Here is a 13,341-nt window from a genome sequence, read left to right on the forward strand (position 1 = left end):
TCAGGCAGCACACATTCTTTTCACATTTGGAACTCGGGTTTGAATTCAGCCTGGACTGATGGGTTGAATACCTTCTCTCTCTGAGATCTACAAAAGTCTCATGTCTAGTTGGCACATGTCTACAAGTTGAGAAGCTTACTCAGAGAGGCCATAAGGAAGGCTGCTTTAGGAAATAGAAAAATTCACACTAATACACACTCTGCCGATTTCACTGCCCCTCTTAGTTTGTTACCATCTGCAAATTTGACAGCTTTGCATTGTGTTTCTGAAACCAGGTCATTTATGTAAATTAGAAACAGCACTGGACCCAGCATCGAACTCTCGGGAATCCCACTCAGTATTTCCCCAACTCTGACATAACTTCTTTAACAAGTACGCATTTCCCACCCTTAAGGCAGTTTCTTATCCAGTCTTGGGGTTTGCCCTGAATCTCCACAGTTTTGCGTTTAATTAACAGCCTTTCAATGTGGAACTTTATTAAAAGCCTTTTAGAAGTTTAGGCACACCGGGATCGATTTTGAGTTTTGGGTGACCGACCATTGGAGGAGCTGGCGGTTGCCCGCACTCGAAGCAGAGAAGTGGCAGTGATTTTGAGCCATGGCCTCATTAACATTGGACTGGCGAGCTGCAGGGTGCCAAAGGGGTATCCCAATGCTGCTTGCTGGATTGAGGCCTACCAATATAGGGCCAACCCAGCTGGCAGAAAGGCAAGTGCAAGGGGGCGGTCGATTGTGATCGTGGAGGAGCAGTCCCGGAGCACTCCTGCTCCTCCTGGCTCCACAAAAGTGCCAAACTTTGTCTGGGCCTCTTCTCCTCTATCGCCCGTGGAAATGATCAAAACATGCATGACAGCTGCTCATTTCCAACCTAAAATGGCAAGCAGGTTCCTATGACCCTGATTTGCATATTGAAATTAGCCTCCTGCCTCAATCAGCAAGGTGCTTTGGATGGCCAATGGTAAGCCCCTTTGAAAATGTTACTGATTGCATCAACGGGTTAATGTGGATGTACTGACTCCACTTTAAGGCCATTACCATACTGTTACCATCATGTGATACAAGTTAAAATCGACCTACCATGTCATAATGCAATCTACTTGTGTTGTCACGTCCTCAAAGAACTCGAGGAGGTTAGTCAGGCAGTAACCTTACCTTCTGAATCCATTCTGACTTCTGTTTACCAGGTTGTTGTTCCATAGGTGATCCTGAAACTTACTCCTGATAATCGAATACATGGAATGGAAGTAAGCCTAAAGGCTCTGCAGTTGCCCATGTCTGTTTTGCCACCCTTTTTGAATATGGGCACCACATTAGCCTGTTTCCAATCTTCTGGCACCTCCCCAGTGCTCAATGATGCCCTCATAATTATTACAAATCTGTTAGATCTTCTGCAAGGAAACCTGCAGCTAACCTGCAGTAAAGGGTCATCACCCTCAGAGGTCGGTAGGACTACTCAATTTATTTTATCTCCATTTCCTTGCACCAGTCAGCATAGCCAGCTGTTTCATCTCCTCTACTAGTACCAGGAGCATTACTTGGTTGTGCAACAGGCTGCCCGGCAACACTTCATGGCATGTATACTTGGGCCACGTATGTGGTAAATAGTACCATTGGTTAGGATTACCTTGGCAGATTTTGTAAAGTGTGCAATCTTTTCTCAGATCTTGTGAATGGTGCACATGTCAATAACCTTGCTGCCGTGTCCTGCAGTCAAATTACAGTGCTTCTCTCTGGGGAGGGAACCTTGGAGTGCCAAATAGAGCAACCCTCCCCACACCCATTTCATATGGTAGCATACCCATCTTGCCATCCATATAATAGGGGGGTTGGGTGCTGCAATGCTCCATCACTTACAGACTCCATTTCCCACCTCCACTTATAGTGTTCCCCACAGGCTTTTGGCAGGCAATGTTTTGCACCTTTCAGTCTTTATAAAGGCTGTTTTTAGTTTTCACATATTTAAAACAGCCTTTAGACAATTTTTGCAGCACAGCCTTTATAAAGGTGATGTAAATTTCTGACTCCATATGCACCGACATCTACTGTTAAAATTCCCCATAATTCAATGCCAGTACTTGCAGTCTTGCCACTTTAATGCTGGGACCAAAAAATCTGTTTTTATCTTTTAAAATTGAAATGCTTCTGTAATAAGCAGTTTCTTCACCCTGGCCTTCTCCTCCCTTTATTTGCGCAATTAAAAAAAAACCCTGCCATTCCCTGCCTGAGATGATGCCATGTGATCTGCTCTTAGACCTCTACCAGTGATGTTCTTGATCTGGCCACTAGGAGGTGCAGGAGACTGGCCTGGGGCAACTTGTCGACTGAAATTCCTTCTCGTCCTGTGAGAAAGTGTCTGGCTTTTGCTCAGCATTGTCAACACAATAGGTGATGTTGAGAACTCAGGGCGTGGGGCACCTTACACTAGAACATGATCCTGCCTCTACACTATATAGCACATTTGGAACTGTTGTGTCTATGTAATGTACATGCCAACGTATTTTGCAGTATTGTAACATATATGCAGAAAAAATAGTAAAACTTTACTGTATTGTTAATAGCTGAAAATGGCAGCTTATAAATTATTCAATTGCAAAACATTAAAGTAGCAAGTGAATGATTACTCAAACAATTAGATGGCTGCACTCCCAATGCATTTATTGTACACATGAAAGTTAGCCATGATCATTTTCAGATTTGCACATTAATTTATTTTAAAAATATATTGCTTTACTCTATGCTTAATCTATTGTGCTCTTCACAGAGGACCCTCCGATTTCCCTATAACTGGGTCACACATGCAGCTATTACTGAAGCATAGGCTCCATTTATCACACCAAATGAGGTAGATGGTAGCACCTTGTCCAGCTCTTAGAATATTTCAGTCACTTTTTAAAAATTACAGCCTGTTCAGAAAACAGCAGGGAACTCGCACCAGTTCATTAGTAACAAAGCATGGTAATGTGACACGGACTACTGCTCCAACAGAAACGTCACCATTTTCTAATGCTAACCCCTCGGGTACCGAGCCTTGCTATTCAGTACATAAACTGGGAGCAAATAAATTCTGGTTCTCAGTGACATGCAGTCCTCCATTGGACCACAGTTACTGCACTATATCTAATATCAGATTCTTTATTATATCGGTGAGCTTTCATCTTTTCTTTGTCAATCAATTGTTCCCTTTTAAATTATAAATAAATACTTGATTGTCTTTTCTTTTTTATACTTGTTTTCCCATTTCAGTTTTTTATTTTGCTTGTTATTCTATTTGCCTCGTATTCTATTTCGAAATACTCGTTGTGGGTCATTGCTTTTTCACTCTGAATACAGCTAATGAACTTTGCATTTCTGCAATGGCTGCCACAGGCAGCTGGGGCAAGTCTCTCTCTGTCTCTTGCTCACTCTCTTGTTTAGCCCCTCCTCCCCATCAAGAAAATGGACAGCTCAGTTTTAGCCTCCAAGATGCTAATAAGCTTCTATGATAACAATACAGGACAAAACACCTTCTTTTGAGATCCTTAATGAAGTTGTGTAGGAAGGTAATCAACTGCAAACTATTCTGAAGTAAACTTGTAATAATATGCCACCAGCTATAATCCTTCAGTGTGCATGTCATCATGCATCAACATGGAGTGAACCAGCAATCACTGTCTGCATCAGCGTCAGCACAAAATAAAATGCAAAACTGATTTAGGAATGCCCCCCCACCAAAAAATCAGCCCTGCAGATATATATATGTATAAAACTACTGTATATCTATAGACATATCTATCTATATCTACATAATATAAAACACAGATGCCCAGGTGTAACACCAAGGCAGCAATTCAATCTTGAGATTCAGGCGATAGTTTTAAACCACTCAAGCTTTGCTCCTCCAGTTTATGATGTCCTCTGAACCTTTCAATAAGATTAACGGTTTGTAATCACTCCCAACCATTCATAATTCTCCAAACTGGAATTTTTCACTGGGTGGTAATGTTGCTGCCATGTTTAATGATGGGTTTCCTTGGCTTGTGCCAGGAGAATTCATTTTACACTGCACTACCAAAACTGGCAGTAATGCCTTTGCAGTTGTGTAGGTGGAATACTATGAATACTATGAATTGAGGGTGTTATCAGAATTACCACACTTGTTTCTAATATCCCCCATTAGCCAAACATGTTTCAAAGTGGAAACACAGGTCTTATTGCTTGCTTTATTTTTGGTGTGGACATAGCTGGAGTGCAGTCTTCAATGATTAGCAGTGGGGGATGGGCTGGGGTGGAGGAGGAAATCATTTCCTTGTACCCACCTTGCACTTTGTCACAGAAAATGTGACTCTATCTTAATTTACAGTATTTACTATGTCAGGTTAAAATCATATGGAGGAAACATATATATATATATAAATAACCTGGATATTGGAATATTGGAATACAGAGTAGAATGTCTAAATTTGCCGATGACACCAAACTTGGGGGTGTGGCAAACAGTGAGGATGATACCAATCGACTGCAACAGGACATAGAAAGACTAGCAGGATGGGCAGACATGTGGCAGATGGAATTTAATACAGAGAAGTGTGAGGTGATGCATTTTGGCAGAAGGAACAGGGAAAGGCAATACAGGTAGACTACCCTTTATCCGGACTTCGGGGTCGGCGGTTGTCGGGGCTGGCGGGGTCCGCGGGGGGGTCGGCGGTTGTCGGGGCTGGCGGCTGGCGGGGTCGGCGGTTGTCGGGGCTGGCGGGGGGGTCGGCGGGGGGTCGTGCGCACGACTTACCCTTTATCCGAACTTCCGCAACCGGAACCCTCTAAAAACCTTCGGTTTTTTCGTTCAGCGTAAGTCGTACCTGTATACACTTAATGGCACAGTTTTAAAGAGTGTGCAGGGACAAAGGGACCTGGGAGTTAATGTGCATAGGTCCCTGAAGGTGGCAGGACATATTGAAAGAGTGGTTAGCAAAGCATATGGGATCTTGGGCTTCATAAATAGAGGTATTAAGTACAAAAGTAGAGAAGTTATGCTGATCCTTTATAAAGCGCTGGTTAGGCCAGTTCTGGTCTGGTCACCACACTTTAGGAAGGATGTGAAGGCACTTGAGAGGGTGCAGAGGAGATTTTTCAGAATGGTTCCAGAAATGGGGGATCTTAGCTACAAGGACAGGTTGGGAAAGCTGGATTTGTTTTCATTAGAGCAAAGGATGTTGAGGGATGATTTGATAGAGGTGTACAAGATTATGACGTGTTTGGATAGGCTAGATGGGGAAAGGCTGTTCCCACTAGTTCATGGTACAAGGACTAGGGGACACAGATTTAAGGTTTTGGGCCAGAAATACAGGGGGGACGTGAGGAAAAGCTTTTTTAGGCAGCGAGTGGTGAGGACCTGGAACTCGCTGCTGATGGGAATGGTGGAAGCGGAGACACTCAATGTTTTCAAGGGGAGACTGGATAGGCACTTGAGGGAAATAAACTTGCAGGGCTACGGGGATAGAGTGGGGGAATGGGACTGACTGGATTGCTCTACAGAGAGCCGGCACGGACTCAATGGGCCAAATGGCCTCCTTCTGTGCCGTTATGACTCTATGACTCTATGATATTTTCTCAATGCCCTATGTGTAACTAAATCATAAAACTGCTTATAAAGAATATGGCCCTCAAGCACAGTGTAGCAGGATTCCCCGCTTACCCAGGCTGGAGGTCCCATCCCAAATCCCAGGAACAGGGTCAGTTACAATTACTGGGGCAGGCTACTGGTGTCTGTAAAGGCACATTAGCAGTGCCTGCCCTGATCCGCCCTTATATGGTAGAGCAGCCCACAAAGCCAAATGGACAAAATTATCATTTTCTGGCCCTTGACTCAAAAAGGAGCTATTTACCCTCTGAGATCAATTACTCTATTAAAGGATTGGGACTATTTTGCAGGCCTCAAACAGACTCACTCCAGTTCCACAAAGACCTTTCAACGGCGTACAAACTCCTGGGTTAGCCCAGGAACACCCTCTGACGGCCCTTAACTTGGGGGAGAGTGGAGTGGGCACAAGATCCACACATGGCCTCCTACCAGAACTTAAAGGGACAGAATCCCGATGGAACTGGATTCCACCCTATAGTCCGGTCCACTGCGTGGAAATCAGGCTTTCTGCCCTCTCTAGACCTGGGAATTTCAGGATCCATGCTTACAATTTTGTTATAGACATAATACACAGAAGAAATAGCAGGGATGAAAAATCTGAATATTAAAATAATGCTCTGTAGGTGTGTTATCCCCATACCATCCATAGAATAAATCCCCAGCCTGCGGCATTAGCACTTGAGTACAATCCTCCCCTCTCCTGGTTTAGTGGGCACTTCAGTAAGTTTTCTCTCCATGGTAAGTCTGCCCAAAACAATTGAAAATTCCCTAAAATACTATTTTTTCTACCACCTGAGTATAATAAGTAGGTAAGAGATATGCACCTTACAAGACTAGGAATAAGTTTTTTTTTTAAATGGATCTCGGAATAACAATCTTGATAATCATTTTTCATATTATCCATTACTGGACAAAAGCAGATCTTATTACACAGCAAGTGTGATCTGTGCGAGGATTTTCCTATCTACTTTTGCAGCAATATGGTTCTGCTAAGTGCCAACTGTTTTGCTTATAAACAAGGTTCTGTTCAAGCTCCAGTGTACCCCAGTGATCCTAGGTAACACTGCACTCTCTCCTCCTATAATCCACCCCATTAATCACTCAATAATAACCCATACACACATAACAAGAGGGTTGCAATGTGCTAATAGTCTTTTAATATTTAATCTATCGTAGATTTCCTATATTCTCGGGAGAAAAACAGGTATTAACTATGGCAAAAAGAAAATACAGCAGATGCTGGAAATCTGAAATAAAAACAGAAAATGCTGGAGATACTCAGCAGGTCAGGCAGCATCTGTGAAGAGAGAAACAGAGTTAACGTTTCAGGTCGATGACCTTTTGTCAGAACTGGACGATAGGTCATCGACCTGAAACGTTAACTCTATTAACTATGGCATTGGTCTCCGGAAGCAGAGTTTCTTCAGCTCTTATGTCACTAGCATTTTTATTAGCACTTCATCTACATCGCACTCCTTCCAGCACACTTGTCACAGCATAATGGTTAAAAAAATACTACATAAGGCTGTTAATTTAAAATAAAAATTCTATGGAATAGACTATTATATTATAAAGACTAACAAATGTCTGGCACTGAGTTGAAAACAATAATTCAGTTTCAGAGTACTACTGATCATGATCCACGAGAGCTTCACTCTTGCAGTTTATGACGTCATCAGAGCTGCTCGATTGAATTAGTGCCTCATAACTCACTGCCAGAAAGTCCATTGTCCAACACATCTTGCACTGTGGGAATATGCCTATATAACAGTAATTCACTGTGTGAAGCTCTTTCAGAAAATTCAATGTGATAAGATGCTATATAAATGTGATTTTTTATTTATTAACAGTGTACTTTAATGGCACACTTTGTTGTGTCTGTCAGCTCTCAAACACCTTGCTTTCTATATTAATTGAAATATCTATACCATGTGCCATATTTTAAAGTTTATTCCAGTTAAAGAGGCAGGCCCTGAATTCCTGCAGGGTTCTTCCAATCTCCTGCCGTCACTTTGGTGAGAGATCGGCGGATTTCCTGGAGAAATGGTGTAAATGGCCATTTTTATCCATTTGCACTGTTTCTCCGGGTATTGCATAGATCTTCCCTTGGAGAACACATCTGGAAATTCTAGGCAACGGTGTTGTCATGACTTGTATTTCTCCCATGTTTAAAACACAGGAAGGAGCAAAGGCACAATTAAAAATCAGGTAACATCACAACAACATCAACAACTTGTATTTATATACCTTTAATGTAGTGAAACGTCCCAAGGTGCTTCACAGTAGCGTTATCAAACAAAATCTGATACCGAACCACATAAGGAGATATTAGGACAGATGACCAAAAGCTTAGTCAAAGAGGTCAGTTTTAATTCCCTATTCAAGAAAGGAGGGAGACAGAAAGCAGGAAACTGTAGGCCTGTTAGCTTAACATCTGTCATTGGGAAAATGCTGGAATCCATTATTAAGGCTGTAGTAGCAGGACATTTAGAAAATCATAATACAATCAAGCAGAATCAGCATGGTTTAATGGAAGGGAAATCATGTTTGACAAATTTATTAGAGTTCTTTGAGGATGTAACAAGCAGGGTGAATAAAGGGGAACCAGTAGATGTAGTGTATTTGGATTTCCAAAAGGCATTCGATAAGGTGCCGCATAAAAGGTTACTGCACAAGATAAGAACTCAACGTGTTGGGGGTAATATATTAGCATGGATAAAGGATTGGCTAACTAACAGGAAACAGAGAGTCATTTTCAGGTTGGCAAACTGTAACAAGTGGGGTGCCACAGGGATCAGTGCTGGGGCCTCAACTAGTTACAATTTACATTAATGACTTGGATGAAGGGACCGAGTGTACTGTTGCCAAATTTGCTGACGATACAAAGATAGGTGGGAAAGCAAGTTGTGAGGAGGACACAAAGGGCTCAATTTTAATTCCCGAGGCAGGTTGGAGTCGGGTTGCGTGGTGGGCGGGTTGGAGTCGGGTTGCGTGGTGGGCGGGTTCCAGAGTCACTTCCAGTGGGATCAGCTGCTGATGTCCGATTTTAATTAAATCAGCTTGTTAAGTTCATTGGGGCGCGCTGGCCGGTCCAATGAGTGCGATCAGGCCGGCTGGCTGCCTCTGATGATGTCATCATAGCAGCTGGTTTTAAAGCTCCCATTCAGCCTAAGCCTTTCTCTTGTGGATTCTGATACTCAGTGATATTGCTCCATCCATGATGACTTCTTCCAGAGGCAAGGCAGCTCCTCAATTTAATGATGACTCCCTCCATGTTCTTGTCGAAGCTGTAAGAGGGTGCAGGGAGATTCTCTTCCCTCCAGATGGCCGGAGGAAGACTCCTCAGCAAACCAAGGCAGCCTGGCTGCGCATTGCTAAGGAGGTCAGCACAAGGTCCATTTATTCACGCTCTTAGATCCAATGCAGGAAACGCTTTAATGATCTTTTGCGAACATCAAAAGTGAGTATCCCATCACACTTGCCTTCAATCTGCTTCCCTTCTCTTCTCATCACCAGCACTCTGCGTTGTAAGCCTGCTCCTCCACATCCCACCTTACCCTTACTTCCCTTGCACCCTTACCTATCTATCCCTGTCTCTGTACTGAATCACTTTAGCATCCTTCCTATGCACCCCTTAGACTCACTCTCACTGTTATCCAGTGACAACAACTAACAACGTACAGGGAGCTAGTTTCCTTTTGGCCCCATCTTCATCTCCCTCAAAGCTTCTATGGTAGGGATTATTCACACTCACTCCATCACTGTGGTTGAAACACCGCTTCTGTCTCTCCTTGCAGGAAAAGATAGCCCACTATAAGAAGGAGAGAGCACTGATTGGAGGAGGTGCACCTACCCTAGCAACATTGACAAGTGCTGAGGAGGCTGCACACAAAATTGTTGGAGGTGGTGAGGATCTGGAAGTGGGCGATGGAGAGACGGGCACACGAGAGGAAGCTGGTGGCATAATAGAGTTTCATCCCTCTCATTGACATTTAGTGATTGACTGCAATGCCATATGATGTTCATAGAGAATCGCATTGTATCATCTGCTCAAAAGGATGTGTCTGCTACATCAATATCAGATGTCTAAATCATGCCTTTACTCTCCTACAGGACCATTGAGCACCCCCCTCCCCACGATCCAGGATTAAGACTCGGACAACTCCTCCGAGGAACCTGAAGTGTCTGAGGGACCAGCGTCACCAGGACTCAGCGCACACAGCGCCAGCGCAGCAACGCACACCTCGGTGGGGCCCTCGCAAGTTAGAGTAGTGTTGCCACCTGGTCTATCACAGCACACAAGTGAGCATCAGAAGATGGTGGAGACAATGACAACAGTGGAGAGTCCTCGGCGGAGGTCGCAGCAATCTCCTAGCTCTGCAGATGCTGTGCCTCTGGGGCCAGCCAGAAAAAGAGCATCTCGGGAAATACAGGAACAAGTGCAGGAGTCTTTGGAAGGGTTTGCCTCCAGGGTTAGTGCGAGTGTGGATAGAACGGAGGAGTCCATCTGTAACATCAGCACTACTGTGGTGGAGGCAATTGCGCATGAATGTACCACCATGGATAGGATGGCAACCTCCATGGAAAGGCTGGCTATCTCTGTGGAAAGGATGGCTACCACCATGGAGGAAATAAGTTGCCAGAGTCAGGAAAACACGGTGACTGGTCAAAATAGAATGTCATCTCTGGAGGAGAGATGGGCAGCTATTGAGCAGAGAGACCAGAGCTTCATGGATGTCCTTGTGATGAGGACTGCCAGTGCAAATACGGGTCCTCATGGTCCCTCTGATGTGCAGCAAGGTGCTCTCCAGCCACTTGCCAGCACTGAGGTGCAGCTGACCCATGAGAGGGATGTTGTTGGCAGGACACAAGGAAGTGTGGGCTCCTTTCAAAGCGCTCACATGACCATGCCACTGCAGAGCCCTCAGTCAGAGACCCACTTTGCGGAGACAACTGAGATGGCCGTTTCAGCCCCTGCAAGGCCCCAGGAAGAGCAGACTGTTGAGGAGCCCTCCCAGGCTCCCAAATCCAGAGGACACCTGCCAAAGGCGTCTAAGCAAGCGCATTATCCTAGTCAGCAAGGTGCCTCTACATCTGCTGAAGCCACAGGGGAAGCACCACATAGAAGCACGCGTAAGAGAAAGATTAAGCTTATATAGTCACAAGGGACTCAAGTGGGTGTTTTGTCTTTTTTTTCTGACTGTTCTTGGTTTATGATCCTTTTGTTATGTGTAAAAGAAAAATTATGGCAAACAGTTGATTGTGTGGCGTATGTGTTCTGGGAAATGGTAAAAGCGCATTGAGGGCTCAGGGTGACTTACTTTTGTAATGCTGATGGTGAAAGTGATAGGAAATAACCGGGTATAGCAGAGATGATGTATGACGTTGGACAAATGTCGCCTACAGTTAGAGAGCCATATGGTAGCCACCTATGGTTGAAGAGTAAGCTTAAGCAAATGTGGCATGGCAGTGTGCATACCCTGCTTGATGGGCAGCAGTGAACTGGAGGGATGCTGCATTGGTCACAACAGGACATGCAAGGCCTTGCCTTTCGTCCTCCTCTTACTCCTCTTCCCAGGAAGATCTGCGCTGAGCCATGCGGCTGCTGCTCCTCCGATTATGAGGACCAGGATGAGAGGACATAAATGTTTCCCATCCCCTTGCTATAGATTTCATTTGAGGCAACAAGCTTGCAAGCACACAGTTGAAGTGGCCTGAAGTAATTCCATTCAGGACACACTGCAGATGGGTACCAGCTTGAACAGTCACAAGGTCAGTAGATGTGCAAAGTCTTATCCCATACCTACAACAGCAAAGTTGTTGCATTTGAATGTCAGCCATGTTTCAGGGGCGCTTTTAAAGTGCTCCACCAATGAATACAAATCATGTCCTCCAGCAACTCGTCTCCTTGAACCTGGCCTGTTTCTGACAAGACAGGAAACAAGAGCCAGAAGCACGAAAATGGGAAACCACTATCAAAATAGGATTAGCAAGGCAGTTAACAGGCTGTTAACTGCCTTAACTACCTGTCCTACCGGTTCTAGTCAGGTCAGTTTGGGAGCGGCTGAATAGACACTCATGAAAATCGGGTGGGGGTGGGATGGAGGTGGGCTGGGTGTCTGAAGTCATTTTTTCCGATTTTCGCTATAGACTTGCCTCCAAATCTGCCTCCTCAGGGCTATTAAAATCGAGGCCAAAGAGTCTGCAAAGGGATGTAGACAGGTTAAGTGAGTGGGCAAAAATTTGGCATTTGGAGTATAATGTGGGAAAATGTGAGGTTATCCACTTTGGTTGGAAGAATCGAAAAGCAAAATATTATTTAAATGGTGACTACAGAAAGCTGCGGTACAGAAGGATCTGGGTGTCCCTGTAAATGAAACACAAAAAGTTAGCATGCAGGTACAGCAAGTAATTAGGAAGGCAAATGGAACGTTGGCCTTTATTGCAAGGGGGATGGAGTATAAAAGTAGGAAAGTCTTGCTACAACTGTACAGGGCATTGGTGAGACCACATCTGGAGTACTGCGTACAGTTTTGGTCTCATTATTTAAGGAGGGATATACTTACATCGGAGGCAGATCAGAGAAGATTCACTAGGTTGATTCCTGAGATGAAAGGGTTGTCTTATGAGAAAAGGTTGAGCAGGTTGGGCCTATACTCATTGGAGTTTAAAAGAATGAGAGGTGATCTTACTGAAACATATAAGATTCTGAGGGGGCTTGACAGAGTAGATGCTGAGAGGATGTTTCCCCTCGTGGGGGAATCTAGAACTAGGGGGCATAGTTTCAGGATAAGGGGTCACCCATTTAAGATGGAGATGAGGAGGAATTTTTTCTCTGAGAGGGTCATGAATCTTTGGAATTATCTACCCCAGAGAGCTGTGATGGCTGAGTCAGTGGATATATTCAAAGCGGAGATAGACAGCTATTTGAGCTACAGGGGAGTCAAGGGTTATGGGGAACAGGTTGGAAAGTGGAGTTGAAGCCAAGATCAGATCAGCCATGATCTTATTGAATGGCAAAGCAGGCTCGAGGAGCCGAATGGCCTACTCCTGCTCCTATTTCTTATGTTCTTATGTACTTATGTTCTTAAGGAGCATCTTGAAGGAGGAAAGAGAAGTAGAGACTCAGAGAGGTTTAGGGAGGGAATTCGAGAGCTTAGAGCTGAAGGCACGAACACCAATGGTGGAGCGATTAGAATCGGGGATGCGCAAAAGGCCACTATATCGCCAATGTGGTAGATTGTAACTTCAGTCGGGAGCAAATGAACGTGTGGTTGTGGATCGGCCGTCTGCTGTTCTCCCTGCCTGATTTTCCTTTCCTTTGACTTCTGGGTCTATAATGGATAGCCGATCCACAACAGCCCATGGAATTAATTGCCTGGCAGCTACTGATACCACATCCTACACAGTTAGGGATATTGCCAAATTGACCATGGCTGAGATTACAGTTTTTGATGATCTTTTCTTTGAATCTTTAACCATCCTTCTAAATAAAGTACCAGACTTCAGGGTTGACATTGTAACAAATGTTGAATAACTATCCTGGACAAGTCTGACCTAGCTCTTATGCTGAACCTGTCCTTGTGTTTTTACTGTAATTTACCCTAACAACAACCGTGCAGGTGCTACAGTACTATAATGACCGCCTCCTTAAAGGACAATTTGATTGTTGAGGTTAGGTGATTGGATTCTTGTGAGACTAGAAACTGTGGGTGTCCAAATACA

General features: G+C 44.3%; 1 protein-coding gene across 1 annotated transcript in view; it reads right to left on the reverse strand.

Moving 5' to 3' along the window:
* The window catches only part of klhl14 (kelch-like family member 14), a 215,120-nt gene that overhangs the window by 73,375 nt on the left and 128,404 nt on the right, over window positions 1-13,341 (reverse strand). The gene's annotated exons all lie outside the window — the stretch shown is intronic.

This window comes from Somniosus microcephalus, chromosome 7 (assembly GCF_052327205.1).
Source record: "Somniosus microcephalus isolate GS21.2 chromosome 7, FLI_Smic_1.0, whole genome shotgun sequence".
Classification (NCBI taxonomy): Eukaryota; Metazoa; Chordata; class Chondrichthyes; order Squaliformes; family Somniosidae; genus Somniosus; species Somniosus microcephalus.